The 27,216-nt window shown below is 51.2% G+C and overlaps 1 protein-coding gene and 2 long non-coding RNA genes across 3 annotated transcripts in view; all 3 read right to left on the bottom strand.

The window, feature by feature from the left end:
• Window positions 1–27,216, bottom strand: part of CYTH1 (cytohesin 1) — an 80,433-nt gene that overhangs the window by 43,128 nt on the left and 10,089 nt on the right. The gene's annotated exons all lie outside the window — the stretch shown is intronic.
• On the bottom strand, window positions 717–10,652 carry LOC131497944 (uncharacterized). The gene is made up of 3 exons (XR_009255228.1): window positions 10,033–10,652; window positions 1,884–9,770; window positions 717–1,367 (listed from the first exon to the last, which is right to left on the bottom strand). It is a non-coding gene; the product is annotated as an uncharacterized LOC131497944 (long non-coding RNA).
• LOC131497945 (uncharacterized) lies at window positions 16,177–17,916 on the bottom strand. Its single transcript, XR_009255229.1, has 2 exons — window positions 17,817–17,916; window positions 16,177–17,495 (listed from the first exon to the last, which is right to left on the bottom strand). It is a non-coding gene; the product is annotated as an uncharacterized LOC131497945 (long non-coding RNA).

Genomic DNA, 27,216 nt, shown 5'->3' with positions numbered 1-27,216 from the left:
CGCGTCCCTTTCTGGAACGAGTCACAGGCCAAGGCCCCTCCAGCCCCATTTCAAAACCTAAGTTACTCATTCCCAAATCAGTATCTGTACCCTCTGGGGCCAGGGCCGGTCTCTGATGCGGATCCCAACTTTTCAGAGGACGGGGCACTTCTACTTCATGCCTGTCAAGCGGTAGAGCGTTTCTCTGGAAAGATGCCCAAAGGCAGGCCTGCCCCCCCCCACCCCCACGCGGTGGCCACCCCCTTCCCGGCATGAGCACCTGCCGCCTTCGCAGACCCTGCCCGAGCCTGCCTCCTCCCTGGCAGGACAAACTTCACGTCTGCTAGTCTGAGAAGTGAAAAACGGCTTCTCGGCGGTTACTGTCTACACTGACCTGATGACTGGTGGTGCTGATGACCTTTTCAACAGTCTGAGGTATTTCCTCTTTTCTGAACTGCTTATTCATATTGTTTGCCCATTTTCTTATTGATTTGTAGATTGTGAATTCTTTGTATTAAACGTTGCAAACTTTGGGGCACGTGGGTGGCTCAGTCGGTTAAGCGTCCGACTTCAGCCCAAGTCATGGTCTCTCGTTTCGTGGGTTCGAGCCCCGCGTCGGGCTCTGTGTTGACAACTCAGACAGAGCCTGGAGCCCGCTTCCGATGCTGTGTCTCCCTCCCTCTCTGCCCTCTCCTGGCTCATGTGCGCACACTCTCTCTCTCTCTCTCTCTCTCTCTCTCAAAAAATAAATAAACGTCAAAAAAACCACATTTATTTTAACGTCGCAAATCTTTTCTCACAACCGGTCGCTTGTTTTTAATAGCAGTGGTGGTATCTTTTCCCTTTATAGAAGTTTCTGTGTGTTACAATCAAATATGTAATCTCTTCCTCCACTGGCTTCGTTCCAGGCACGTGGGGTGCTGGGTACCCCACGGCGTGCCGGGCACCGGCCTCCATGGCACGTAGGACTGCAGGGGCTGGGGAGGGAGGGCAGCGGGGAGGACAATGCACGTACGTGGGCAGGTAAGCGCCCAGCGGGTCAGGGCTGGCTGCCCCTGGCCCCGGCCTGGAGCGGAGCAGACAGTGGCGGGAGGGGAAGGCGAGGCCGGAGGGCGGGGAAGGCAGGGGAGAGCTGCGGAGGGCCTTGGGGGCTGTTTTCGGGACTTGTTTCCACGGTGGGTGAGACGGGGAGGCGCTGCCAGGGGCGGGCACGAAGTGAAGGAGCGGACTTCCGCTGTCATGACTCCGGCCGCGGGGCAGCAGGGGCACAAGCAGGGAGACGGGCAGGGAGGCCGCTGCCGCCACCCAGGCAAGGGGCGACGGGACAGTGATCAAAGTCCTGCTCTATTCACTTGGAAGGCAGCGCCAGGGACTTGCTGACGGACTCCCTGTGGGTGTGAGAGAGGTCAAGGGTGGCCCAAGCCCTCTGGCCTGGGCGGGCGGGAGAAGGCACATGCCGTCTCTGGGCGGAGCTGCCACCAGGGTCCCCGCCCCAGGGCGCAGGGCGCGCCTCAGCCTCTGCCCGGACCTCCCGGACCTCCCGGACTTCCAGCCCCGCCCTGCGCGGCACCGCTGGCCAGTTCACTTCCCAGGAGGGATTCTAAGGCTCATCCCCATGTGGGGACGGCGGCCCCTTCACGACCGGCTCCTGTCCCGGTTGTGTAAGTTGTTGGCAGGAGAACTGCCGCTCAGGCCTTAAACCGGGAGCACGGCAGGCGCACCTGGCGGGCCACCACGCTGCCTGCCGCGCGGTCACCGCTGTTCCGAAGCTAGTGCAACAGATGACATTATTTAAAAAGCGAAGTTGTGAATGAAGGGCAACTTCGGTTCCTAAAAACAGAAATTCAACTACCAAAGCACCAAACTCCACGTCTGACTCACTCCTGAGTGACTGCATTACTTACCCCAGATCTTGGGACATTTTTCAGATTGCAGGTGGGTGCTATTTATAAGCACGTCAGCCAACAGGCAGACACCTGGCCTTCCCGGGCAAACGGAAACAAAGTGCCACCCTACTCGCCAGGCACAGCTCCAGCATCAGTCCCAGATACAGCACCAAGATCATACGCGGCTCCTTCAACGGAGCTGTGCACAAGTTCAAAGCACACTCTGAACTCACTGGGAAAACAAGGAAAATACAAAAGCGCAACAGTTGCCCAGGCCTCAGAGCCGTGTGAGTAACGAGATGGGCGGCCCAGCCCCTGGCCCAGCCCCACAGCAAGTACGAAACCAACAGAGGGAAGACAGCCCTTTGTAGCTACTCGCATCCACCTCACACGTGAAGGCGCTTGGATTGGCGGTGTTTTGACTCAAGACGTGTTATGTTTTCAATGGATAAAACACCTTCAATAGCCTGAGTCCTTTACCCCCGTCTCGTCTTCTCTGGGGACAGGCAGGCGGGAACGTGCAACCTCGTGATGGTTTGAAATGACGCTGGGAGGAAACGTGCATGAATATTCATGTCACGTCCCGGGGAAACTTTTCTCTCTGCGTGATACCTACAGCAGTCATGATCCCAAGGAGCGGGAGTCTGGAGGGTGAACTGAGACACTGTCTACAGAAGTAAGGGTGGGGTCTGGGGAGACCCACAAGTGGCGGGGAAGCACCCCAGGGTCAGCAGGAAGGAGCACCCTATCAGGGCCAGGCCCGCAGGTGGCGGTGGCTGGCCGCCTTGGGGACAGGACTCGGCTAACCCTCAGCCGCCTGGCAGGGAGAAAATACCTGGACCTCGTTCTCCTCTGACCAACCGCGTGGACAACTCCGGCGGGGGCCGAGGGCAGGGGAGCCTGCGGGCACAGTGCACCCAGGCAGCCTCCAGCAGAGCAGGATGGAGAAGGGCGGACCCCAAAACACAGGCTGCCGGGCACCTCCCCTTAGGTCTGCCTCGGCCCCATCAGCTGCCTAGAAGTCTCAGCTCCTCCTCATGGGCTTAAGACCCTCCTTAACGCGACCCTGCTAGCAGCCCCTCCGGATCTTTCTCTGACCCTTCATGCCTGGTTCATCTTCTTCAACGAGAGGAACATGCACACGTCGTACAAAAAACAAACAGTACCTATGGCTTAAAACAGAAACCCACAGTTTCCTGCCCAACCGTATCCCCCACCCTTGCGTCGTGCTCCACAGAGGTAGCCCTCTTAGCTAGGCCTTCTGCTAATCACCTCCCTGTTTCCAAGTAACACACCCACACGATGTGCTCCCGAGTTTTCAGTTCTGGACACCAACCGCCTGCCACGATGGACGAAGGCTTGGCTTCTACCTCTCCCCTCCCCCCCCCAACACACACACACACACACACACACACACACACACACACACACACACTGGCACGCACGCGGTAGAGTCACACGTAAATCCTGGGTTCAATCAACACTTACTATTTCCATAAATACTGCTCACGACTTAGCTATAGAACCTACTGTGGTTAAAATTACCATAGACGGGCGCTAAGTGTCTCTTTTTTTCCGTTTGCCGAGTTCTCTGCGTTACGGGCCGAATGGCAAACTCTCGACACTAAGGCAGGAAACTGTCCACGGGGTCAGACATTCGGAGCGGCCTGTGTTTGGCGACGGCCCTCCAAAAGCCTCCACGCGCCTCCGCGGCCTGGCCTTGCAGCTTCCCCCCGTCCCCCTGGCACTTGCCGGCTCTGGTTCCTCTGACGCCGTGCGTTTTTCTTTCCTGAATTACCCTCTGCTAACAGAACAAGGACGCGCAGGGGCGGGTCTTCATTGCTGCGTGGATTCTGCGTGTCCACAAACACCCCTCTTCTTCTCTCACACTCGACCGGCATGTTGTCTGGGTACAGAACCGTAAGTTAAAATCATTTCCTCGCGACGGTGAAGGCACTCCCTCGTCGTCCCCTGTCCCCGCGGTGCTGTTAGCTACAGTGCCCTTCTGACTCCCAGAATTTTCCGTGGGACCTTCTTCCCCTCTCCGAAAGCTTTCGGGGCCCTTGCCCTCAGTGCTGTGCAGCTTCGTCACAAGGTGCCCGGGTGCGAGTTCGTTTCCACGCACCATGCTGGCCCCTAGGTAGACCCCAATTCTGAAGTCTTATGATCTCTAACGATGTCCTACCCTTTTCCTCAGCTGCTCTCAGCGTTTCTGTTAGACGCTGGCCCTCTGCCGTGGATCCTCTGGTTTTTATCTTTTCACCCTGCTTTTCATCTCCTCGTCGAGCCACTTTCTAGGAAGGGTTCTGGCAATGGAGCGAAGGCCTGTGTCCACCCAAATCTGTGTGTTGAAACCCTACCGCGATGGAGTCTGGAGGTGAGGCCTCTGGGAGGCAATCGGCTTGTGAGTCCCTGCTCACGTGAGACCGGCGGCCACACGGGGAGAGGCCAGAGGGCAGCTGGCTGTCCCCGTAGCTGGTGGGCACACGGGGCGGCCCTCTGGGAGCCAGGAGGAGAGAGTTCAGCAAGAGGCGCTGACGCAGGCCGGCTCTCTGACCCCAGCCTCACACCCAAAGAGAGACACGTGTGCTGCAGAGGCCACCCGGTCAGGGGTACCGTGTCACGGCCACCTGCACCGGACGGCTCTCTGCTTCGTCCTCCACGCTCGGCCCTCGGTGTTTCCTTTCTGCTATTTTCAGGGTGCACGCACTCACTCTTAATTCTGAATATTCCTTCTGGATAGCATCCTGTTCTTGTTTCATTAATACCACTCCTAAGACTCTGAAGTCCGTGGCTTTTAAGACGTTCTGCTATGGTGTGGTTCCTCAAGTATCTTTTCTTCCACTTGCGTTGTTCTCCTATTTAACGCGGAGGCTTTTCCTTAAACGTCTAGTAAACACAGGCTGTTTCTCCTTGTCTAAGAGCCCGGCACCAACAACCTGATCGGAAGCGGTGTGTGGTGGGCTGGGTCTCCCTGTAAATAAAAAAGGGGTGCCGCGCAGAGCCCGGGAGCGACTCTGTGGGTTCTCTGTCCTACTAACCCCAAGAGCCACCCTCCGACCTCCCACCTGGGCTGTGTGGGTTGTAACCCTGGCCAGCAGTACCCGGGGCCGGGGGGCAGGTGGAGGAGAGACCGGGCGCGCATGCTCGAGGCCACGCACCTCCACATCCTCCTTCGGGAGTCAAACCTTCTTCGTGTTTTACAGAAAGTGGAAGAGACATCGCCTTGCGGCAAGACAGAGGAGAGGAGACTAGAGCCTACCTGCCCGCCATGAACACCTTCCATCCAGCCTCCCGTTTCCAGCCTCCCCCTCAGCTCCGTTCTCAGAGGCCCATGGAGCCCTGCAGCCTTTCTGGGCTGTGAGGGTAAATCATTCCCCTTCCTGATGGCCTCCTCCCCTGCAGCTTAGATCCTTCCTGGCCAGCTGCCAGCAGGAGGGCGGCACGGGGCACACCGTCACCAGAAGAGCCGCTGTACGTGGGGGGTGGGGTCACAAACAGCAGTTCTCTGCAGCAAAACACACACACACACACACACACACACACACACACACCTGCACATACTGCAAACTCTTTGGAAGGTTACCACTGCTTAGGCTACCTAAAAAACACGGATTTAGGGACATCTGGGTGGCTCAGTGAGTTGAGTGTCTGACTTCAGCTCAGGTCATGATCTCACAGCTTGTGGGTTCAAGCCCCGCGTCGGGCGCCGTGCCGATAGCTCGGAGCCTGGAGCCTGCTTCGGATTCTGTGTCTCCCTCTGTCTGTCTGCCCATTCCCTGCTCGTGCTCTGTCTCTCTCTCTCAAAAATAAACACAAAAAAATAATAATAATGAAATAAAATAAACAAACGACACACATTTGTACTGTTTTCCTCACAGATATGAATAGATCTTGCCCAAAAAGGGGGGGTGGTGCTGAGGACAAAGGAAATATGTGTGTGTTGCAAAGAAGTCAAACGAAGAATTCAAAGAGCATGGCCATTCCATGACAACTGCGAACCTTGCACCTGGAGGAGAGCGTACTGGGGTTCCTGACTATCTGCCAATATGGACTGCCGTGAGGCAGAGTTTCTGGCACTTTTTTTTTTTTTTTTAAAGCACTCTTATCATCAAAAGAAAAAGTCAACGGGCGCCTGGGTGGCTCAGTCAGTCGAGCCTCTGACTCCTGATCTCAGCTCAGGTCATGATCCTGGTCGTGAGATTGAGCCCCGCGTCGGGCTCTGTGCTGAGTGTGGAGCCTGCCTAAGATTCTCTCTCACTCTGGTCCCCTCCCCACTGGGGGGGGGGGGTGTCTTGCACTCTCTAAAATAAAATAAAAAATTTTTAAATAAAATGCTTTAAAAAAGTCAGAATCAATTAGGTATATATTAAAAAACAACAATCTAAACCATGCCCTTCTGCCCTTTCCTTTTCACACACAATTTGAATTTCAATTTTTCCCAAGAAGTCATTAACTCTCGTAAGGAAAGAATAGAAAGGTACAATTCTTCACAAACTCTGGTCTTTTTTTCTGTGTGAAGAAAATCCATTATCGATGGCATAAAACACCATAAAACTGAGAAGCCGTATGTTTCCGAGCTTACATGCATTTTTTCCTGAGAAGAGGGTGGATACATTTATCAGACGCTCACGCAGAGCCCTGGTGCTCGAGAACCCGCGTCTGGGGTCACACTCCTCCCGGGGCGGGTCCAGGTGGCACCAGTCCCGGGACCCTGGCTAAACGACTCCCCACTTTCTGGTGACAGTGGACCAATGTCCCTACGTACTGCACTCGGCAGCCACCATCACCAGCCTCACCAGTCCGGGGAGACTTTCGCAAACAGGTCACAAATACTTCACAAAATAAGAATGTAACAGTATTTGTGAGGCTAAATGTAAACATCAAAACATTGTCCTCCACAAAGACGGGGAAGCAGCAATACTAATTCTCAGATGAGAAAGAAGAAAAAATTCAAACTGTGCTAGAAAATAGTTGGTACAGCAGTTTTAAATGGTTTTAAAGTAAAAAAAAAAAAAAAAAATACTGGATGCGGTAAAGTCAATCTGTGCTGCCCTCTGCTGGCTAAATAAAGACACAGTTAAAAGGTTGACAACTAGCCAAGTTGGCCGATAAATTAAATGACCCTTTGAACATGTATGGGGAGAAAAAGAGGATCTTCATGTTTTACCTAGGACGGGCCATGCCCTGCTGATATTTACGAGTACTTCTGTCTTATTTTCTGAAATGGTTTTCTTAATAATTAAAATTGGTTTGCCCTTTGTCCGCACACTGGCTCAGTTGTGGGAACAGGTTACCAGCCAGTAGGAACTTGTATTGTACACGTGATAAATAATATATTAACTAGCGTGGGTTACAGAAGGAAACCAGGAGTGCATGTGTGGGGAGCAGGCTTACGAAAGCACCGAATACGGTGGGGGGCACAGGATCGCCGAGGTGAAATCCGGGCCACAGTCACGATGCCCCCAAGACAGAAAGACCACACAGGCCTCTCTCTTCTACAATTCTGTGACATACGAGACGCATTTATGTTCTTCTCTCAATGTCCTGCTTCCCATTCCTCTCCGTGAAGACCAGTAAAACTACACAGCCCCTGCAGGATTTGATGACCACGGCCACCTCTCTGTTTAGAGGCCCGAGCTTGGGGACCCAGGCGGAGGGGCCCCTCTCCCCCCATTGCCTGTGTCTCCTTAGGAGAAGTTCTCACCAACCTGGGAACCTTAGGTTAGAGAGCCTAACCACTTGGAAAACCTGTTCTCCCATTTTCTAGCTACTGGTCACACACACATGGCTCATTATTTTAAGAAGGTTATTTGCTGGGGCCCCCGGGTGGCTCAGTCAGTTAAACGTCCAACTCCAGATTTCGGCTCAGGTCATGATCTCGCGGTTCATGGGTCTGAGCCCCACATCAGACTCCACGCTGGCCGTGTGGAGCCTGCCTGGGATTCTCTCTCTCTCTCTCTCTCTCTCTCTGCCCCTCCCCAGCTTGTTCTCTTTTTCAAAGTAAAGAAATAATAACAATAAAAAAATAAAACAAGGTATTTGCTGAGGACTCTGCATTCACTCAAAAAGGGCTTGAGTTTTCACTGTGTGTTCAGCCTAAACAATGCCTGTCGAACGGTGCTGCCGACCCTCCAGCTGTGCGCTGGGGCCACAGAGATGGGGACACTGTGCCTCCCCGGCACATGACAGGGATGGGAGGACCCAGGGGCGGCAGGAGTCACAGATGCCACCATGAGGTGTGCTAAGGACTAATCCGGGAGGCCAGGTGCTCCTAGCTCTCAGTGGAAGGATGCCCCAAATCAGTCCCTGGGAGAGTAGGGGGGCAGTCCACAAAAGCGGAGTGACTTCTGGGAAAAATCCTAGTGGCGTTCCCTGGTGTTAAGGAGGAGATCTGGGCAAGGTCCGATACCACCCTGGGCTACAATCCTGAAGGACGCAGACACTGGCCACCAGGGTGAGGAGGTGCTGTCCGGGAGAGGAAGGGCACCTTCAGACAGCGGACCGGGCGAGAGGCCCTTGGAGGCCTGGCTCTTCCTGCCACGTGCACAGGGGCACAGGGGCATGTCTGTGCCCACACAGCACTGTCTCACCCTTCCCGGAATGTGGCCCCCAGCCGAACTCCCCTCCCCCAAACAAATCCTCAGTCCAGACCCTCTACTCTTTTTCCAAACTAATTTTATATCCAGAGTCACCCCGGTTGCTGGAGTGTATATACTTTTCCCAGCCAGGAAACCTACCTGAAAAGAAGTCTGCATGGAAGAGGGACCCGTTAAATGCAAGTTCAGAGATAAAAAGACGGGAAGGTTGGGGCGCTTGGGTGGCTCAGTTGGTTGATTTTGGCTCAGGTCATGACCTCACGGTTTGTGGGATCGAGCCCCACGTCAGGCTTTGTGTTGACAGCATGGAGCCTGCTTGGGATTCTCTCTCTCCCCCTCTCTGCCCCTCCCCTGCTCATGTTCTCTCTCTCAAAATAAATAAACAAATAAACAAACAAACAAAGACAGGAAGGTCCAAGCAGGTAACAGGCTTACGGAGCTGTCAGAGTCTCGTGAGGTCTCCCATGTTAACTAAAGGGATACATACTAATGCACAACAGTCAATCGGGTAATTTTTAAAAGCACGTTATCAGTTTGCAAAGAAACACAGATACTGTCCCAGAAATACAGAATCTCTTTTGGCATAAAAACAGCCACGGAGCAGAGCAGGGGACCCTCCTACCATCACCACCCATCATCGTCATTTCACGACGAGGCAAGCTCAGGACACAGGAAGGGTGTCAGGAGCTACGCTGACCCCGGCCTGCCAAGAGCAGGCCCAGTGGGGTTCTTCCCGCGGCTGATCTGCTCTCCGTGCTCCCTCCTCCTGTGGGACGCACACTCTGCCCACGGCAACCAGATAGCAACACGCGGCGTGGGGTCCAGCGTGATTCCCCAGAACTCTGGCGTGGCCCAAATGAGAGCACCTCTACTGAAACAAGTCTAAGAGCCACAAAGGTGGGCCAGTAAGAGAGTCTCCCTGAAGGTTAAATTCCAGTCTTCATGTTTGTTTTTATCAAAGTAAACTGCTTATGAAATAAAGCATGAAAACTAAATGATCACCCAGAGTACTTTTAACCAAAGAAAGGATCACCTCATTGAAGGCAAAACACACCAAACTTACTTTCTTCTTGTTTTTAATTTTTTAAATATTTTACTTTAATTTATCTTTCTTTTCTTTTTCTTCCTTCCTTCCTTCCTTCCTTCCTTCCTTCCTTCCTTTTTCTTTCTTTCTTTCTTTCTTTCTTTCTTTCTTTCTTTCTTTCTTTCTTTCTTTCTTTCTTTCTTTTTTTTTTTTTTTTAGTACGCCCCATGCCTGGTATGGAGCCCAGTGTGGGACTTGAACTCACGACCCTGAGATCAAGACCTGAGCTGATGGGGCGCCTGGGTGGCGCAGTCGGTTAAGCGTCCGACTTCAGCCAGGTCACGATCTCGCGGTCCGTGAGTTCGAGCCCCGCGTCAGGCTCTGGGCTGATGGCTCGGAGCCTGGAGCCTGTTTCCGATTCTGTGTCTCCCTCTCTCTCTGCCCCTCCCCCGTTCATGCTCTGTCTCTCTCTGTCCCAAAAATAAAAATAAAAAACGTTGAAAAAAAAAAATTAAAAAAAAAAAAAAAAAAAAAAAAAAAAGACCTGAGCTGAAATCAAGAGTCAGACACTTACCCGAATGAGCCATCCCGGCACCCCTGAAGATTTTATTTTTAAATAATCTCTACACCCAACATGGGGTTTGAACTCACAACCCTGAGATCTAGAGTCACATGCTCCATCGACTGAGCCAGCCAGAGGCCCCTCTTCTTGTTTCTAAACCAGAGAAGAAATACAGGATTCCTGTGTTCCCGGTAGAGGCCCAGGGGACAGGATATAAAACACAAAACACACAAGTCCCTTCTTACGGCCTGCATAACAAAGGTTAAATGGTATGCACTTTTCTACAGGTTACTTTTTTCACTTAATAGGTCTTGGACATTTCCCTGCGTTGGAGCGTATGGATCTCAACTTTTGGAAACCGGTACACCGCACGGCAAAGTGTGTGCCGTACCCCCGTTTCCGACTGATGACCTTGAAGTTGCTGCCACAGGCTGAGCTAGAGCAGCGTCTCCACCAGGCTTTCCGTGCTTGCGCAGGTGTGTCTGGGGAAGACAGTGGGGAGGGCTGAACTACAGAGCGCTGGTGTGGGCGCTGAGCTCTGTGTCTTGAATCCCCGTAGACTTGCAGAGAAGTGGCAACCACGTGGAGTCCCTGAGTCCCCATCTCCCCGCCCCCCCCCCCCCCCCCCCCCCGCTTCCCCCAGCACCACCTTCTTTCTCCGCCTTACGGAGCCCCAGTAGTTACTGCAACCAGGAAGTTACCACCGGCTGGGCGCGGACAGGCGGCCACACTCCCAGGGACGCCTCCAGCTCTCTCACTACTGTCCTTTCTCCTGGATCCAGTCCAGGAGGCCCCCTGCCTGCGGTCGCCCTGTGTCCTCAGTCCCCGGTCTGTGACAGCTCCCTGGTCCTTGTGTCTCGTGGACTTGAGCCCCGGCAGAGGGGCAGAGGACCGGCCCCTTAATTTGTAGAAGGTTCCCCGGTTTGGATTTGTTGGAGGTTTTCTGACTTCCCTGAGGTGGGGCACTTTGGCCAAAACGACACAAGAGGCAAGGTCGTGTTCTCAGCGCATCATGTCGAAGGCCCGTGACCTGGCTGAGTCCATTTACTAGTGACGCCAACCTTGAACGTGTGGTAAAGGTGAGCAGCGGGTTTCTGTAAAGTGATGTCCCTGTGTAACTGGTGAGTGCGCATGGGAGACGCTCTAGAGGGGGCGGCCACCCAGCAGTCCGTCGTCCTCCCCTGCCCGTTCGTCTTGGTGCCAACGGCCAGCTGCTTCACGTTGGCTCCTGTGGCTTGCAACCCGTCCCCAGCACTTTTTGAGCACTTCTAGACTTTCTGCCATCAGAAAGAAGATTTTCGAGGCGGGTTCACTTTGTACTTTTCCCTGCCCCAGTCCCGCGATCGGCCATCTCGCCAACGATCCCCGGCTTTTAGTGGACTGTGGTGCTGATGAGAAACCAAGGTCCGGGCAGTACAACCACGGGCCGTGGTACCAAACCGCCCCCCCAAATTCCACGCCACACACTACGAGGATGTCCGCGTCCCCCAACTCCACCAACGCTCTTTTACGCTTTGGTAATCTGACGGCTACTATAATTTGTATTCCCCCGTTTACTAGGAATACCCAACACTTATCGTTATTGCCTATCTATGCTTCTCCCGTGAACTGTCCATATCTTTGGTCCTCTTTTCGGTTCGTCTTTTTATTAATTTGCAGGTACTCTTAGTATGTTTTGGATAGTAATCCTTTGCTTGTAAGCGCTGCAAATATTTTTTCCAACTGCACCGTCTTAACTTCTATGAGACATCTGAACTTTTTAACTTATGTCACACAAAACATAAACAATAGAAATTTATATGTTAAGTCCATTCATATGAAGTCTGTAAATTATTTTTTCTTTTATGATCTGGGTTTTTGTGATCTTATTAGGAAATGGTGTTCCTTCCCAATGAAGTTGTAAAAATATTCACTTTAAAATTTACATATACACATGTATGTGTATATATAATATGTATTATATATATTTACATATTTTTGTCATTCTACACTTAAAAGAAAAACCTTCAAGTCAATTACCAAAGTATATACAATACATATGTACACATACACAAACACGTATATAAAGTATATATGCTTTTTTTAATGTTTGTTTATTTATTTGGGGGGGAGAGGGGAGAGGGAGAGGGGCAGAGAGAGAGGGAGACAGAGGATCCGCACTGACAGCAGAGAGCCTGATGTGGGGCTCGAACTCACGAACCGTGAGAGCATGACCTGAGCTGAAGTTGCACGCTTAACCGACTGAGCCACCCAGGCGCCCCTAAAGTATACATGCTTTGATCCATACTCCATCTGGAGTTTTTTGGTTCCTTTAAGTACAGAATGACAAAGGAAATCTGAATTTTTAAGCTTTTTTCTGACTGGATAGTCAAGTGCCATCACCATTTGTCAAGAAGCACATCCTTTTCCCGCTGATGGGAGACGTCACCACGGTCAGGACAGGCAGTGACTAAAAGCACAGGCCCAGGAGACAGGTGCCCACAGGGCGGTCCTGGACGGCCCACCTTCTAGGCTGTGTGTGTGGGAGCTGCTTCCTCTTTCCACGCCTGTTAGTTTGCTCCTCTAGGAGATGGAGAAAATCCTCCCACTTCACAAGGTTATCGTGAAAGCGCTTGGAACAGTGCAGCCGTCCAGGAAGCCCCGAATACGTGACAGCGATTATCGTCACAAACCAAATTTGTACGACAAGCATTGGTCTGTCTAGCCGGTGCTATCCACAACAATACTAAAACGTGAGGCATATACGTCATTTTAAATCTTCTAGCAGCTATGTCAAAAAACTAAAAAGAACGGGTAAAGCGATCTTTACTAATAAATTTTTAACCCAACATAATCTGTGACACTTCAGCATACAGCCGATTTAATGAATAATTAATAGGACATTCTGCATGATTTTCTTTGTACTAAGGTTTCAAAGTGCAGTGCACGTTTTATACCAGGGCACACTTCACGTTTCCAACCACGGCTGGTCAGCGCTGGGGCCGGGGCAGGGGTGGCCCGGACCTCTGATGCGGGAGGATCACACGCGTGTGCCCGTGCACACGTGTGTGTGCAGGAAAAGTGCCAAAATGACGGAACATCCATTCACGACTGCAAAAAAATCTCTTGGAAAACTAGAGGCAGACGAATGTTCTTGTCACAGGATGAAGGGTACGTACAATTTATACTGCATGTTATATACTCTGTAGGGAAAAGCTGAAAGCTTCTCCGTTAAGACTGAGAAGAAATCTGCCTTTGAACTCAGCTAGAGGATTTTCCAGCCCAATCTTTCTCAACCAGGGAGCCCGGGAGAATCCTAATGCCCTAGCTAGTTACACAGGGCAAGAGAAGACAAGGAATGGGAATGGGAATGGGAATGGGAATGGGAATGGGAATGGGAATGGGAATGGGAAGGGGGAAGGGGGAAGGGGAAGGGAAGAAAGAAAGAAAAGGAAAGAAAGAAAGAAAAGAAACCATCATTATATCACAGTTGGTTTGCCCACCCAGAAAAGGTAAAAACACCTTAAAGATAAACTCCTACAATCACTGCCAGGGTTGAACAAGGCTGCTGGTCACTACAATATCGCTACACAAAGCATAAATGCATTTCCGTAGATTAGCGCCCCACAGGAAGCAGACACTGCGGAACAGCAGACAGCAGACAGAACTGATCTGTCAACAGTGTGCAAGAGTTTTACCAAAAGAAATCCTAACACGTACTTGGAAGACTTTAAAGAGGCCATAATAAACAGAGGGAGAAGCTGTATTCGTGACTCCTACACGAGGGACGTCAGTTTCTTTCCGGAAGCTCTCCGGATTTGCTGCTGCTGCAAACTACAACGCCAGCAGGTTTCACCGGTTTGTTTCAGGGATTAGAAGGCAGTGTGGTCCCTCGTGGGAAGAACGAGAAGAGCCAAGGCAGAGCCCCACACACACGTAAGCGCATGACGGAGGGGCCACACAGATCACGGGGGCGCGCTGGGGGGACCCGCAAACTGAGTTTTCTACAAGAGCTGCCTGCTGGGGATGTACCCTTCCCACAAATACCAGGAAATGTGAATATGAAAGGTCAGAGACGCGTCTGTAGCAATAACCCAACACTGGAAACCACCTAAATACCCGTCAAGAGTGGAGGAGATTTGTAAACACTGTGCTACATTCAAACAATGAAACATTACACACTGGCAAAAATGAACAAACCGGCTCCCTGAAACACAGTGGGGGAACCTCATGAACATGATGCAAGTGAAACAGCCTTCAAAACCACAAGAAAACTTTACTGAACGAATTTTATATCAAATCCAAAAATAAGAAGGGTTAAGGACACGTCAAGACACTCACTAATGGGCAAACTCAGAACACAAACTTCCCACATAGCCTTTCTTAGGAAACTTCTAGAAAATATGCTTCCGCAGACTTAAGGTAGACCCAAAACAGAAAAGACAGGGACCTACTAAGAAAAGGTGCTCCGGGGGCGCCTGGGTGGCGCAGTCGGTTAAGCGTCCGACTTCAGCCAGGTCACGATCTCGCGGTCCGTGAGTTCGAGCCCCGCGTCAGGCTCTGGGCTGATGGCTCGGAGCCTGGAGCCTGTTTCCGATTCTGTGTCTCCCTCTCTCTGGCCCTCCCCCATTCATGCTATGTCTCTCTCTGTCCCAAAAATAAAAAAAAAGAAAAAAAAAAAAAAAAAGAAAAGGTGCTCCAACCAAGAGGGAAGCCCAGAACGACTGGTAGCGAGGTCAAAGCAGAGGCCACGCCGTAGACAAAGAGAAACCTCTCTGGATTTGAGCAGGACGGGGGGCACTGTCCAGGCACAGACAAGGGACTGATGTGTCCAGGCAGGCAGAAAACATGCGAGAGAAGCTGAGGGCAGAGGGGGAGTATGTCAGAAAGCAACCGGTGATTTCAAAGAAAACCAGGCAAAGGACAAACTGGGGCAAAGAACAGCTCCGGGAAAAGCAGACTTGTACAAGAAAGGCAGTGTGGTCGGGGAGACCACGTGGCCCAGCAGAGACTACCGTGGTCAACGCGAAGTCAACAGATCGTGTCTGAAACAGGCAGTCGAAAAGCTGTCGGAGAATTGTGTCTTAAATTGGAAATACCTGGTGTGACAAATAAACAGCTGATCAAATTTCAGAACGGCTGCACCAGGGCAGGTCTGGGGTGGGGTGGAGGGGGACAGGGGGCTGTTCCTTTCCATCAGTTAGTTAGTGCGACCATTTTTTTTTTTTTCCTTTCCTCCAAGATGGCAAATGTTTGTTTGCATTTGTTAAACAAGGGGGCTGAAATCGATGCAGTGCATCTGAATTTAAAAGATCAAACCCAATCAGTGCTGGTTACCTTGTGGGTTCCACTATTTAGATGAAAACGACGATACTTGAAAATTGCTTTAATCTGAAAATGGCACCAACGCTCAGTTTCCTCAAGGGAGAGTGGCTTTTTTTTTTTTTTAATTAAGATATAATTTGCAAACCGTAAACTTTACTTTTCCTACGTGTACCACTCAGTGGTTTTAGTGCATCCACAAAGGCACGTGACGGTCACCACTATCTAATCCTAGGAGGTTTTTATCGCCCCCAAAAGAAAACTCCATTCCCATTAGCCGTTACTCACTGCCCGCTGCCCGCACCCCCAGTCCCCGCCAACCACCAACCTGTCTGTGCTCATGGGTTCGCCTGCGCACGGCAGATGGCCTTTTGCGTCGGGCGTCTACCCCTTAACGTGTTTTCGAGACTCAGCCCTGCCGCAGCACGGATCAGCGCTTCGTTCCTTTACGTGGCTCAATACTATTCCACCGCAGGGCTGCGCCTTACTCTGTCCGTTCTAGGGGGAGGAACAGCCAGTTGCCAGAAATAATGCTACTGTGAGCACTCACGTCAATTTCCACGTGGGGAGTGACCTTCTAAACTACGCAGGGGCATCGCTGTCATAGGAACAACTCTTGCAACATTTTCTAGTTTCCCATCTGAATCCCACCTGCTCTTTCAAGTCCGCTGCCTCTCCCACGGCGCTCTCCCGTCGCCCACCATGCCCCGTACGTAGGAAACAAACTGAAAGTGTTGCCTCGCATTTACGAGTTTCACTTCTGACCATTTGATGGTTCTGTGATCTAAGATTCCCATTCTCAAGGATGAAAAGCGTCTGCCGAACCAGCTTCACACGCTTTTAATAATCGCGTGAGGTATTCCATCAGCTCAGTATAAACACCCATCATCCCACTGGGGAATGAATGGACGGTTCACACCGTCCTGGGTCAAAAGGAAAACATTTAAAGATCAAACAAGTGTAACAGCTTTGTAGGAGGGCATGGAGACAAAGCTACCTGGAAAGTTCATCCTTCAACTCGACTAGAGTAATGCACTACAAGCACCAATCACTTATGATAAACTCAACTGATATTTCCAGAAGGGATCTTTCTGGTACTTTTACCACTTGGAGGAAGACAACATTAGTGTGAGACGCAGGGAAGATCAAATTCATTCACTGGGTGTTCTGTGCTTCGAGAAGACGCCCAGCCCTCACCGGGCACGAAAACGATGAACATCGTGGCGTGCAATTCAAGCGATTCTCTGAAGACTCAAAGCCTCAGCCCAGGCGGGGGCGGGGACCGTGCGTTTCTGCCCCGGACATCCACTCGGCTGCACAAGCACTGCGTACCTCCTTCCTGTCTCCTCTGCTCCCTTTCGGCCTTTCTAATTATACATCACCCCTTTCTCTGTAAAACCACAAGACAAATGTTACAAAATCTGTGCACTCCACCCATCCTTTTGCTCAGCTGACAGAGAACAACCCGAGCCAGTGGGGACGAAGCCATCACACCACAGAGGAGCTGGGGAGGAAGGCGGGCCGTGCCCGCTTTTTGTCGTGAGGCCGGGCAACGAGGGCACGGGTGGCACCACAGAAGTCGGCCAGACTAAGCTTTTTTCTTGGCATCTGTTACTGGTTTTTAAACAAACCGAGCAGAAACCACTGTGGTAACATCTCATCCCCTTGTTCCAGGAGGCAGTGGTTTCAGTAAGATCCGAGCAAGAAAACTCTACTTTTGAAAGGGCGTTCCTTCAAGATTTTCTTCAAGCTCTTACTGAAACTACTGTTTAGACGTTTATTCCCTTAAAAAAAAAAAAAAAAAAAATCCCTTCCAGCCTCAAAAATATTCCTACCAGGTTTAGAGGCCGGTCTCGGTTTGCAGAAGCAGCCCTGACCCGGGGAAACCCTTACCAACGCTGCCCGCTGCCCGAAGCATTTCTCGGCCTGCTTCCTCTGGGTCTGAAAAGGGACAGCCAATCAAGTGCCGGCACAGCTCACATGCCCAGGAAAGGGAGAGCATGACAGGTGCACACAGTGGCATCTATCACAGGAAGCCGGGGCGGCACTGTGGGCAGCAGGGCCGGGGGGCTCCTCTAACGCGGCAGGCGGTAGAGACGGAGGCAGGCAGACTGCTCGGGGACATGTTTTGGAGGCAGGATGAACTGGAAAATGAAAGGAGGGAGTCAAGGTTGATTTCCCGACATCTGACGTACACATCTATGTGGGCAGGGGAGAGCTGTGTCACCCTGAGTTCACGGGAGACCCCCTTCAGACACCCCAGAGGGATGGTAAATGAGGCAGTAAGCTGGCCGAGCCTGAAGCCTGGAGGGAGGGACAGGGCCAGAGACAGCCCACTGTAGTGACTGGGGCAGTCGTGTCCCAGCAACGGCCGGGCACTAAACCGGCGTTCCCGGGAAAGAGCAGGGCTGGGTTCCCGCGAGCCCCCTGATCACGTTTTCTCAGCCGTCAATAGCCAGGCTCACCTTAGGTGTGTTTCCGTTTAAGGGCATCTCGTTTAGTCTACGTTGTTGATTCGCCGACACTGAACTCAGGCCTGGAGGAAGCTCATCTGCCACATCTCGGTGGGGCACATCAGAGCCTCCCTGCACTCGGGGGACACGGACAGCACCTCAGCACTGCGCTCGGGGCTGCCTGAAACGGCGAAATCACCAACACGAGGGGGAAGACACAGCACTAAACGGGCCGCAAAAAGGACCCTGTTTACGGCAGGGGGAGCCGCGACAGGGGGGCAGGGCGGTGCCGTGTCCCCCCCCCCGCCCCCCGAACCCTCAGGGGGCGCCAGGCAGTTTCCACTTGTCCGCACGTGTTCCCAAGCACGAAAGCACTGCTCTGGGGACTGATCTGGGGTTACAAATAAACGTTAGAAGGCAGATTCACGAATATGGAACCCACGAGTAATGAGGAAGGGCTGTATGAACGTAGGAGACTTCGAAGGAAGGCAGCACGTGATGCTGCGGGTTAGGTCAGACCGGATTCCCAAGTTCAGAAGATCCGATCGGCAGGGAAGACACCGTGAGAAACGTGACCTGCTTTACACGTTCGCCACCTTTTCCCAGACGCTCCTCGTCAGGCGACTCCTCCGCCCCTTCCCCCCGCGACAAAGCTGGTGGTGTGGTCCCCACTCGCTGACTCCTTTCTCTACTCCCCGTAGTTCAGAGCGTGCAAGGAAAAGAAAGAAATTTTATCTAGTGCTCCCTCTGGCTGTAAAGGAAAGAGCTTTACCAGATGCGTTTCGCAGTGATTTTCACAGAAGCCACCTTTTAAGAGGATCTAATTGAAGTCAAGTCTCTATCATCAATCACCGGGTTTCAGAGCCACGGGGATCAGGACTGCTGCCCCCGGGAACTTTGCAGGCACGTAAGTTAATTTGTAACTTTGACCACGTAAATGCGAACAGTGCCACAAACCTCCCCTCACCAAGTGCTCGGACAGATGAACTTTTATCCTGAAAGTGTAAAATGCCTCATTAAATTCAAAGCTACAGGCAGCACTGTAAAACATGCAACCTGTTTGTTTAGTACAAGACAGTCCTGCCCAGGGGCACCTGGGAGGCTCAGTCGGTTAAGCATCCGACTTCGGCTCAAGTCACGATCTCACGGTGTGTGAGGTTGAGCCCCGCGTCGGGCTCTGTGCTGACGGCTCGGAGCCTGGAGCCTGCTTTGGATTCTGTGTCTCCCTCGCTCTCTGCACCTTCCCTACTCGTGCTCTGCCTCTGTCGCAAAAACAAATAAAAATTAAAAAAAAAGAAAAGAAAAAGGAAAAAGACAGTCCTGCCCAAAAGTCATCTATAATCTCGGCTGGGAAACAGTGACATCAAGAAAAAAAAAAAAAAAGGGTGCACTCAGGGGTACCAGCCCCTCCCCCCCCCCCCCCCCCCACCAAAGACTGACCCCTCCATCCCCAAAGGCCTTAGGCGCGTGCTGGAGTGAGCGAGGGGAGTACAGGGTGAGCACCCAGGAGCGTGAGGACACTGAGGCCAGGCTTCTCATGCCCCCCGCCCCCCGCAAGGCTGACAGAAAGTAAACCCAGGACCACACGGCTGCTGGCATCCGTCGTCAGCCACACGGGGCTTCCGCGAGGTCCCGGGGAGTCTTGCAGGAGACCCCAAGCATTTAATTAAGTAGCACTAACAATGAGGATGGAAAAGAGCACGTAACAAGGCACTAAGCCGACTCAATCGGCGACTTACCACACTGCAACTACGCAAAGACCAACGTCCCCAGCTTTCCGTTACTTTTGACCCCTGCCACCTAACTCGCGTGGGGACGTAAACTATGGATTCTTCAGAGTAACCTTCGATCAATACCTTGATTCCAAAGTAGATCATCTACCTGGGAGTTCAAACACCCAGAACCCCCAAACAACAGAACTGTTCTCAAAAGATTCTATAGAAAAATCCCTTAAAAACAAACAAACAAACAAAATGCTCACAGGGTCACCTGGCTGGGCGCGTCGAGCATGCGTCTTTTGATCCCAGGGTCGTGGGTTCAAGCCCCACACTGGAGGTGGGAGCTACTTAAAAATGAATTAAAAAACTGGGGCGCCTGGGTGGCTCAGCCAGTGAAGTGTGACTCTTGGCCTCGGCTCAGGTCATGCTCTCCCGGTCGGGCTCTGCACGGATGGCGTGGAGCCTGCTTGGGATTCTCTCTCCCTCTCTCCCCCTCTCAAAACAATAGACGTTCAAAAAATAAATAAGTAAATAAACAAACACCCCCCCTCCCCATCGTTAAGGAAGATTTACCCCGGGATGGCGGTGTAGCCCGGTAGGGGGCAAACACCTTAGTAACAGGAGAGGGCGCCTCTCCCGCTAGGCCCACGGAGCGCGGCAGACTCTCCCACGCGGGCTGAGTCATAAACGTCATGCATGAGAGCATGAGCCACAGAGAAGCTCCCCCGGACACACAGAGAAGCTGTGGAAAGGGGAGAGCGCAGGAGAAGCAGACAATGCTGACGGAACCTTCCAAAGGGCCCCTTCTCCCCCCCACCCTGCATGGGGCCCAGCCACAACGATTTATACTTGTAATTTTGTGCGAGGCTTTCTCCCCAATTTTAAGGAAGTTCAAAACTGTGATTTTTTTATGCAAGAACAAGAAAAAAAAATGTTTCCATTTACTCTGTGACTTTTTGGGGGGGGGGGGTAAATGCTGATTTTCTTATTTGATGCAAAATATATTAAAACGTCCTGTAACAGACTGGCACGTTACGCTTACATTCAGTAAAAGCTTTTCTAACACTTATTTCGGGACTAGTTGCGCACCATTTGCAAACACCAGTCCTTGTTACCTCTATTACATTCTACCTAAAATGCCTTCGAGGGAAAAGAAAAACCCTGCCGTATAGCCCAGCCGTTCCACTGCTACTAACCCAAGACGCCCACACAATGACTTGCACACACACACTCACAGCCGCTTAATTCACGGTGGCCCCAAGCTGGAAATAATCCACATCTTCGTGACAGGTGAATGGATGAATAAAATGTGCTCTCTGCAGATAGTAGAAATAAAACAACTCAGCAATAAAAAGGGAAGACTGACACTCCCCACAATGATCTCATGCACTTCACGCCGAGTGAGAGCCAGGCGCAAGAGAATACATCGTATGATCCCATTAATATAAAATTCTGGGGAACGCAGACCAATCTGTAGTGACAAAAGGCAGATCCGTGGGAGGGAGGGCTGGGCTGCAAACAGACAAGGGAGGATCTTCTCAGGGCAATGAAGTGTTCCCGGATCTTCACCTCTTTACCGTAACCGGGGCAAAAATCTGTCAGATAGATCTCATCAAACCGCACACTTCAAATGGATACAGTTTAAAGAAAATAAAATCATTAATGGATACAGTTTACCATAGGTAAGTATGCGTTAAATTAAAAAAAAAAAAAAAAACTACAAGAAAAGGGAACCCGAAGAGTTTCTTGCAACAGTCAAGTGGAAATTAATGTATTCGTTATGACTAAAGGCGTTTAAATGTCACCTCTGGTGTGCCGGATTGCTGGGGAGCCCATGAAGCCCTGGGCGGTGCCTGCTGGTGACGGCCACCGGTGCTGACACTCCCCAGGCACCTGTGCGTATCGACTCCCCAGCTGACGTACACGGAGCACCTCACTGGACCCTTCATCTGACCCTGAGGGGCAGGTAGGACTGCGTCATTACCCCAGTCCAGTGGCCCTTAGAGAAGACTGAGAATTTGCCCAAGGCACAAGATGGCCAGTTTTAAATAAAGTTTAGGCTGACTGATGAAGGATCTGTAACAATGCCTTTTGGCAAAATTGGGGGGGGGGGGGGGAGGGGAGTTATGAAGCAAAAAAGTCAAGCTCCTTTCAACCACGGTGTCCCTGTCTGCACAGAGACAGTCTTCTCTCCTACCATAAGCGATTTTAAAAACCTATCTGTTCACAACTACATCATGATTCGTGTGAACTCCCTCTCCCTCTCTCTCCGCCCCTCCTCCACTCACGCTCTCCTTCAAAAATAAACAAACTTAAAAATTTTTTTTTAAACATGAGAAAAATGATGCCTACGACAATCTACAAAATCGAAGGCAGATGGGTTCCCACCTTAACTTTATTAAGAAGCCCTCATCTGAACTCAACGGAGAAATGAAATTAGACGAAACACACTATCCACGGAAAACCAGCTTCTTCTATCTACAGCCTAAGGTCCCTGAGGGCTCTGCTCATGCCCAACCCCAGGGCCTGCACAGCGCCCAGCTCCCAACAGATGCTCGATAAATAGCTGTGAATACATTCAAACGGACCTGGGGATAAACGGCTACGATCTCCCCCACTGACTCACGCAGACACTAGACAAGATCTTAGAACAGTCAATGTTCACTCCACAAACACTGAGAGGAAGAAAAGAAGATTTAAACATTGTATCAAAAAGCCAATGACTAAAAATCAATTCAATAAGGGGAGCCCAGCTGGCTCAGTCAGTGGAGCGTTGGGACTCTTGATCTCGGGGTTGTGCGTTCAAGCCCCATGTTGGGAGTAGAGCCTACTTTAAAAAAAACAAGGAATAAAAATAAATTAAAAATACAACACTTCAGTGTCGGGAGGGCAAACTAATACAATCAAACACTAGTGTGAGATGCAATTGTGAAAGTGGCGGATCGTACTTGCTGGAATCTAGCCTAAGAAAATACTCAGAAATGTGGGCGAGGTTTTCCCAACATTACGTTACAGGGATGACCCTGTCGTGGGACCAAAGCGGAAACTTCTAAATAGCCAACAAGAGGGGATAACTAATTAAATGGTGGTGCACCCACACGTGCCGCGTTTGGCAGAGGCGGCCCACCAGGGGACCCAGGCGTCCCTGCACGTCTCTTCGGCCACATCTGGTTGGCCAAGGAGACCACAGCGCAACTCGCTGGCTCCCAGGGGAGGGGGCCTGGCTCGTCCGCTGCTCGCTACAAAAGGTGCTTGGTCCTCGGCCCCTCAACCGCAGACGGATCCAATTCAAGCTTGGCCCTCGTCTGGGCCCGTCGCGTCACCCCGTGGGACTCGGGCCGGGGAGGCTGAGGTCCTGCTGAACGCGGTGCCTCCTGTGACCCACTGTCTCCCTACCTGCTTCCAGCCCCCGCAAGGCTGCAGCTGGCCAGCTGGCCTGTTGTCCTCTATGAGGATGGGGCCCTGCCCCGACAGATGCCACTAAAACACTGTCCACATACACATTTTAATGGCCGAGAAAAACACATCTGGAAAGCTACAACGGAGTCTGCAGAATGACTGGAGCCCATTTTTACGTTTACTTTTTAATTGTACATTTTTCCAAAGGGACTTAGGCGGGCTGACAGCACAGAAAAAAAAAAAAAGAAAGAAAAAAAAAAACCTCTGCAGGAAATTACACCAAAATGTACACAAGTAACGAGCTAATTACACTCTTCCCTCTACTTGGCATTTTTGAAATCCTCCATTAGTAAGAATTTTCCAAAGTCCGCCCAAGTGGTAACAAAGTAAGAAGGACACACACGATGCCAGACAACCCTCGCAAGCCGCCTAACGTGGCCGAGTGTCAGGCTACCTTCCAGGAGCTCGGAGGGGAGGGAAGGCGGCCGGAAGACACTGGCAAGGTGACTGGGCTCAGTTCTCCCGCAGGCTCCTGCGCCTGGCAAGCCAGGTCCCAAGGGGCAGAGGGGAAGGATCTTTTCAGGTCGCTTCCCTCGCCGGACGGATCAGAGCGGTAAGAGGGCCTGAGCCCAGGGGCTGCCTGGCAACAGAACAACAGAGGGACGGCGTCTCTAAACGGAACAGAACTAAAACCACAGACACCTGGGGAACCTGAGGTGGGGAGGCAGCTATGCCCGGTAGCTTTGATGAAGGAGGAAAAAAAAAAAAAAAAAACACCCCAAACTTGGCTCTGTGGGGGTTTTTATCTGCTGAGCCTCTACTTAGAGACCTCTGCCTGAGGGCGCCTGGGGGGTCAGCTGGTTGAGCAGCCCATTCTCGATTTCGGGTTTCACGGGTTCGTGAGTTCCACCCGGCACGGGCTCTGTGCTGAGGGTGCGGAGCCTGCTTGGCATCCTCTGTCTCCCTCTCTCTGCCCCTTCCCTGCTCTGGTGCACGCACACCCTCTCCCTCTTTCTGAAAAATAAATAAATATTAAAAGAAAAAAAACTAAAACAAAACAAAACAAAACAACCCAAAAAACCAACCTCTGCTTGAAAGCTCAAAACGCTCTAAGGGGAATTCTGAACCGCCTGAAGCAAAACCTCATCAATCAGCCGGTTACAGTTGGAGGGCACTTCCTACAATCTGGGACACACAAACCCTCACACCGTCACTGCTCACAACAGACGTGGGAAATGATGAGATCAGATCAATCTCTGGAGCACCAGCCCAAGCCAGGGCTATCACCCACCCCGGGGGTGGGGGGTGGGGGGCGGGGGGAGGTGTGAGGTTCCTCTGCATCTGAGCTCCTGAAGTTTTTAGGAGCTCTGACAACGTGTGTGTGTTCATTCATTCATTCCTGGATCCTACCCTGGAGGGCCCTGGTTTAGTAGGTATGGCTCAAGTGGGGCCCCGGAAAACACTGATTTCTTAAAAAAAACCACCCAGGCGATTCTGCAGATGAGCCAGGGACGGGAACCACACGATGCTTGTCCCAATTTACAAGACGACGAGCTTTTCAGATAGGTAGATGAACACTCGTAGGTTCATCTTCCTAAGACACCTGCCTACTCCAACTAGAACAGGTCTCCAGGTGGAACTCAAACTACGTGGTGATTTTACAAATGTGGATATCTAAAACCAAAAATTCAGGAAATAGTAAATTCCTTTTACTTATCTTTTTGACCACTGATATCTTGACCCTGGCCTCTTATCCAAATAGTTAGGTTTTTACAGATTAACAAAAAACGCGATGACATTTTACGAGTTTGAATGCCTTCTCTTAAGGCCAACAAAAAATCCCACTATCCCACAGACTGTGAGACTTTTAAATAGAACTAAAAGGGAATTTTACACACAGTGTACCACATCCCTATCTTTCTAAAAGCTATACAGAACGCAAGGAAGTCTGATGGCATCACTTCTCAAAACCAAAATCCACCCCAAAATAAGCATTATTCAGCCACCATCATTTTCCCCGACTGTCCAGAAGACCGGACTTTTCTCCACTCCTTCCACCCTCACCGGCCCTGCACCTCCTCCCTTCCCCCACCCCCCCCCAACCCGGTCCCCCATCCGCAGTTTTGTTTTGGTTTGTGGGTCTGACTTGAATCCTCATAAAGGCGACAGATGTTTTCTTGGCACACACACATGTGAACTGATAAACTACGTACTTTTTCAAATAAACACGATACCTCACGAGCCACCTGTTTTCTCACTCCGCATCACACGGCCATCCTCCGCACCTGTGCACACAGGGGAGCCTAGTATTCTGCAACACAAACACACCACGATGTACTGAACCGTCTCTTTACTGATGAGCAGTCAGCGGTTTCCAAGTTCTGGCTCTCGCGGCGACGCTCTGGCGCACGTCCGTGTTCACCAAGATGCGGTCAAACCGTCCTGAGATTCTGATTTTCTCCAAGTGCCACCCAGTCTCATAGGGACTGTCTCCTTCAGTCCCGCGGCTCCAGGCTGAAATCAGGTGAGGTGTAACCTACTTTTGTGTGGAAAGCAACCGACCTTGGGGATACGGCAGAGAACTAAAATTGTGCAAACGTCCTAGAGCCTATAAAAACCCCTTTAAAAATCAAACTTGACTTCTAACTATGTGCTTTTCTCTAGCAATTGACTTTTTACCATAAAGATGTATTACCTTTATAATTTTTTTTAAAGCAGAAGTTTAAATTCCTCTTAGTAGAATGCTATAAATACGCACACATTTATGTGTTTAAGAATACGGGACCTTCAGAAAGAACAGTAGTATTTGGCCAAAAATTTGGTTTCGTATCCTTGAAATCTATTTGGGGTGGAAATTAAACCAAATGAGCCTCTGGCACGAATCTGTGCAAAAGTAAATGCCCCTAGCCCGCCTCCCCCACGCAACGAGAGGTCCACTGAGATGCGGAAAAGGGCAGATGCCTGGGAAAATGATCGCCAAATCACGTCATGCCAATATCTCCGTCCAGAATAATGAACAACTTTTTTCTATCAAGCACCATTGTGCAGGGATGTTTCCATTACCTGGAACCTGGAAAAATTCTCCTTACTCTTGAAGAAAGTACAAAAACATTCCTAAGAATCGGCAGCAACAACATAGCCTTCTGACCAAACACGGTCTTTGTTCTCTGGTCGTCTGATGACAAACAGGGTTGCTGAGAAGCAGAAACAGGATGGACGGGTCAAAGTTCATGGCTGCTCTGCATGTGCTCTCCTCCACCTTTGAATCAGGAATGCTCTTCCAGAACCAGAAATGCTTACCAAGAGCAGACCAAGTCTCCATCAATACTGTAATCCTTACTGTCCACGTGGGACACTTCCCTCCCTAGAAACACCCAGGGACAAAAGTCCTAGGGCGGATGTGGTCGGCAGAACCACCAAAGATGTCCACAGCCTAGTCCCGGGAACGTGTGGATCTGTTAAATCACACAGCGAAGGGGAACTGACGCAGAGGGAGTGAAGGTAGCGCACCCGCTGTCCCGACGATGGGGAGATGATCCCGGATCGTCTGGCGGGCCCAACGGAACCACCAGGGCCTCGTATATAGGAGGAGGAGGCAGGGGACTCAGGATCAGGATGATGAGATTAAGAGTTTAGCAATAACTGCGGGCTCTCTGAGATGGAGGGAGGGGTCAGGGGCCGAGGGACACAGGCGGCCTCTGAAAGGTGAAAAGGGCAAGGAAAGAATCTCTCCAGGAGCCTCCAGAAGGAACTGGCCCTGCTGACACCTTGGTTTTAGCCCAGTGAGACCCAGTCTTGTGACCCTCGGAACAATAAGATAATAAATTTGTGTTGTTTGGAGCCAGTAAGCGTGCGATCTTTTGAGAGGCAGCCACAGGAAGAGAATACAAATGCAGCAAAGTCACTGTCCCCGCCTCGCCGACACACGAGGGCACATCCAGAAGCGATCCCGAGTCAGAGCAGCCTCCCGCCACCATGTCCGGCTGCTTTCCTGACTTTTTAACCCTGAAGAAAAATTGGTACCCTAGGTCTACTCCTTATCAGGCATTTGTCAAACACGCCAACGCTTCCTAGAATAAGCCCACACCACAAATCACCTCCTGGAGAATGCAGGAGCCCCTCTTTTTTTTTATTTTTAAAAAATGTTTATTTGTTATTTTTGAGAGAGACAGAGCGTGAGCAGGGGAGGGGCAGAGAGAGGGAGACACAGAATCGGAAGCAGGCTCCAGGCTCCGAGCCGTCAGCCCAGAGCCCGACGCGGGGCCTGAACTCAAAGACCGGACGGATCACGATCA

This window comes from Neofelis nebulosa, chromosome 16, assembly GCF_028018385.1.
Source record: "Neofelis nebulosa isolate mNeoNeb1 chromosome 16, mNeoNeb1.pri, whole genome shotgun sequence".
In the NCBI taxonomy this organism is placed as follows: Eukaryota; Metazoa; Chordata; class Mammalia; order Carnivora; family Felidae; genus Neofelis; species Neofelis nebulosa.
The sequence above is the reverse complement of the archived record's forward strand: the minus strand, read 5'-3'. Positions and strand labels throughout refer to the sequence as shown.